Source organism: Malurus melanocephalus, unplaced genomic scaffold (genome assembly GCF_030028575.1).
Source record: "Malurus melanocephalus ecotype Western Australia unplaced genomic scaffold, MMel_1.1 scaffold_162, whole genome shotgun sequence".
Lineage (NCBI taxonomy): Eukaryota > Metazoa > Chordata > Aves > Passeriformes > Maluridae > Malurus > Malurus melanocephalus.
In genome coordinates this window covers 367,545-371,452 of record NW_026623394.1, presented here as the reverse complement: position 1 = coordinate 371,452, position 3,908 = coordinate 367,545, and the positions used below count along the sequence as shown (strand labels likewise).

Sequence of the window (3,908 nt, the reverse complement as noted above, 5' to 3'; positions counted from 1 at the left end):
GCGCGCTCCCTGCGCCGCCCCCCCCGCGGGGCGCGGCTGAGGACGGGCGCGGTTGCGACACCCGCGGCGGGCGGGGGAATCCGGGCCGGGGGGAGCGGGGTCACCTGCGCGCACGGATTTGGGGGGGTTCACGCCGCTTCTCTGCCCGCTGCGGCCCCCAAAGAGTCGGTTTATTCCTGCGGKTAATTTTCGGTGGTATTTTTAACCCGCCCCGGTGCCCGCGGACGGCGATGCTGCGGCTCCGCTCCTGCGGTTCTCCCGGACAGGGACACGCGTGGGGAATGCGGGAGTGCGGGGGATTCCTCCAGCCCGGCTGTCACCGCGCGGGGGATTTAAAACCCTCCGTGGCAGGGAAGGCTCGTACTCGGCTCTGCTCGCTCGGGCAGTGGTATTCYGTAATCCCGCCGGTTTCTCCAAGGTGTTGGAGGCAGAGCGGCTGCCCGGGAGCCTGCGCTTACTTGAGGTGTAAAAGCTGCGCCTCCCAGTGCAGATGGATTTTTATAACAGTCATTCTGAAACTTCATGGATCGGGTTTTAATTCCTGCTAAACCTCGCGGTGGCTGTGCAGCACGGATTGATGTCTTATGTTTGTGCCTCGCAGATCTTACGGGGTTTTCTTGTTCTCCAGGAGCTCAGCTGTCCCCCCGAGCGGTCCCACGTCCATCAGCCGCAAAAAGAAACAGATCCTTTTAAAAATGTAGATAAAAATATCTTTATCCTGCGCTGATGTCCTCAGGCGGGTTTCGGGCACTTGCTGCCGAYAGAGCTGAAACAGATAGAGGCATTTGGGCAGCTCTTCAAAAGAAAAAAAAAAATAAATAAAAAGGTTTTCTTTTAGATCCAGGGTGCGTTGGTTGGTGTTCTAATCGCAGCGCTTGGAGACGGCTCCGAGTCCTGGGAAGCCCGTGCGGATGCCGGCAGCAGAAGCCGGGGGCTTGGCACCCTCTCCTGGCGTGCGCCCGGAGTGCTGCGGCAGGAGCGGGGCTGCCCCGGGACCGACCGATGGCAAATCATCCGCACGTCGAGCTGAATTCACGGGCAAAGCCTCCGGGGAACGCCGCGKCTCTGTCTGCACGGGGGTGTGTCTGTGTCTTGCAGTTATAAATGCCGCCGATGCTGCTCGTCCTGTGGTTTCAGGAAAGTTTTGAAGGGATAAAATCATACTCAGCCTTGGGGTTTTTTTTCCCAATATATCTCGTTTGAAGAAATATCTGAGTGCTGTCATGTGTGGAGGAGTGGTGGGGGGGAAGGAAGAATGGAGAAATAGAAGATGTTCTTAAACTATATTATAATTTTTTTATCTTTTAACTTAAACGAGATTGTTATTTTTCAAGTATTCATGACTTCAATGGCCAAGAGCTTGGGAAGAACACTGTGGATTGGAGAAAGGTCATCTGAGGTGAGCCCCACACAGCGCTGGCGATGCCATCTGGGCAGAGTGGAGGTGACAACGAGCCCGTTTGCTTTCACTAATTCTGAGCAAATCCAGAGTGGCTTCCCTCCTGCAGGAGCAGCCCGCGGCAGGGCTGGGAAGAGCTCAGGACCTGCTGAGAGGGGATTTTCTGTTTGCTCCTGCTCACTGCTGCTTCCCCAGAGCTCTGCTGCCCAGCACATCTGCAGCAGCAGATCACCAACACAGCTTCCTGCTGGGATCAAGCTGGGTTTTTTTGGGGTTTTTTTTTGGTTTTTTTTTCTTTTTTTTTTTCATTTTTACCCCAGTTTTACGTTTTACACTTCAAACGTCAAGTTTTGACTCACCCACTGAGAGTCGGGCAGAGACTCTTCACCCCTTGGTTGTGCCCAGGCACGGAGGAACAAACCTCCCTCCTCGGGCATGTGCTCAGTGGAAGGAGACAGGGAGGGACTGCAATGTTTTAATAAAAGCAGTTMATTTTTGCCAAGCTGGGATGTGGGAGAATTCCCTTCTTTGAAATGCTCAGCACGGTTGGGAAGAAGGTASCAACCTTCTCTTTCCCATGAGGGTTAATGGACTGAGGTCAAATTTGCCACGGATTGCATGTGTGCATGCAGACACTTGTTTTCCCATTAAAAAGAGGAGAAAAATACAASTCTGTAATTGAAGGTGCTGTGAGATGTGCAAAGACTCCTTTTATGTTTAGGACATTATTGTTTATTCCAGAGTAAGGTAAGATCTCAGCTGTWAACACCCTTATATAATTTTTGGTATTTGTATTCCCAAAGTAGGGAGAATTCTATATATGAGAGAGAATACCAACATCATGGGAATAAATGAACTATCCCAAAGATGGGAGAAATGGGAATGGCCTCTAACACGTGTTACATTTGTGGTTTTGTGCTGTAATTGAGCAGAGCAGTGCCCTGRCAACAAAATCTTGTTCTGCTTTACTAGTTCTGCCCAAACCAAGACCATTCCGTTCAGATCTTTTAAAATATCTAAGTTTGCCAAAGTTTGCTTATTTTTCTAGCTGTGCAGAGGAACAAATCAGGCAGCTTTTTTTTATTTGACTATTTTAATTTAGGGAGGAGTTCCTCAGCTTCTCTGATGTTGGCCAACCCATGTCCTGAAGTCATATTTAACTGATTGCTCAGATAATTAATCTGTCATGTTCTGTTAAAGATCCCAGGACCTGCTGTCACTCACACTTCCAGTTCAGATCCAGATCSGAGGCTGAGTGAGCAACTGTGGACTGGAGCTTCCCAGAAAAGGTAATTCATGTCAAACTTGTGCAAATCATCGCATCCTTGTTCAACCCCAATGTATACACTGAAACCCAAGAGGACTGCGTTCAAAATTTTTGGCAGAAGATGTTAATTTGGTGTTCCCTGAGTCGTCCCATTCTTTCCAATTTGCTCATCTTTGGAATGTTTTCATCTATTAGCAGTCTCTGAGGTTATGTGCCAATTAAATAATTCCATTCATTATGCAGCAACCATATAGAATAGTTCATTATGCTCCAGCCAGCCTCTGGGCATGTGTACAAAACTGTATCAAAGAGCACCAGTTAACAAAAATAATATCAAAAGAGAAAATGCAGTGCTACAGGGTGTTGATCAGCAGCACCATCCCGCCCAGGAGACGGCTCCATCCCAGCCCTGGAAGATCCCCATGTACCTTTTATACCATTTACAATTTATGAGTTTTAATTACCGAGTGTTTGTAAAGAGCTTTGGAACGCTCGGGTGAAAGACGGTGCAGAAACTCACGCAATGATTATTAATGACATCATTTTCTCGTGGCTCAGGCAGCAAGGGCAGGACAGTTACATGGCAGAGGGTGACACTGCATGGATCCAGCGTGGCACGGGGATGGCAGAGCTGCCCTCTGGCTCTGTGCCTCAGTTTCCTCATACACAGAGCAGAATTTATAATCCTGGTTTTTATTATAAAGTGTTTGTAAAGCTTCTAGATCAGAAATCTGCTCCTCAGAGATCAATCTGAGCACTGTGTTACGGTGACAAATGTCCTTGGTAGGTGAGGGAAGGGCAGATTTGCCTCGGGAGGATAATTAAGAGGATTTTTGTGGCAGGATTCGGGACGCAGACGGAACTGACTTATCAGCCACTGATGCCCCACGTCCTGAGCAGCCGGGCAGGGATTTCTGGTTGCGCTGCACCCGCGTCCGGGGGTGCCGTGGGGTGACAGAACTGCCGCATTCCTGACACCACGCGAGGCACAAACAGGGGTGACACGGCCTGCAGGGACCTGGCACCCTCAGAACCCGGGCGGGAGCTCCGTCAGGGGCGACGGCTGTCCATTTGTCCACCTGTCCATATGTCCATCTGTACGTCCGTCCCGCCGCTGCGACCCCCATGGCCGAAGGGGACATTTTTGCGACCTCCCTCAGGTGTCCAGGGCGCCTCCCAGGGCACCTCGGCTCTCACAGCGCTGCCAGGTGCTCGCCCGCCGTGCCCTGCCCTCAGGACTCT

The 3,908-nt window shown here is 50.7% G+C and overlaps 1 protein-coding gene across 1 annotated transcript in view; it reads right to left on the bottom strand.

Moving 5' to 3' along the window:
* LHFPL7 (LHFPL tetraspan subfamily member 7) overlaps window positions 1–3,908 on the bottom strand; it is a 61,507-nt gene that overhangs the window by 56,528 nt on the left and 1,071 nt on the right. The gene's annotated exons all lie outside the window — the stretch shown is intronic.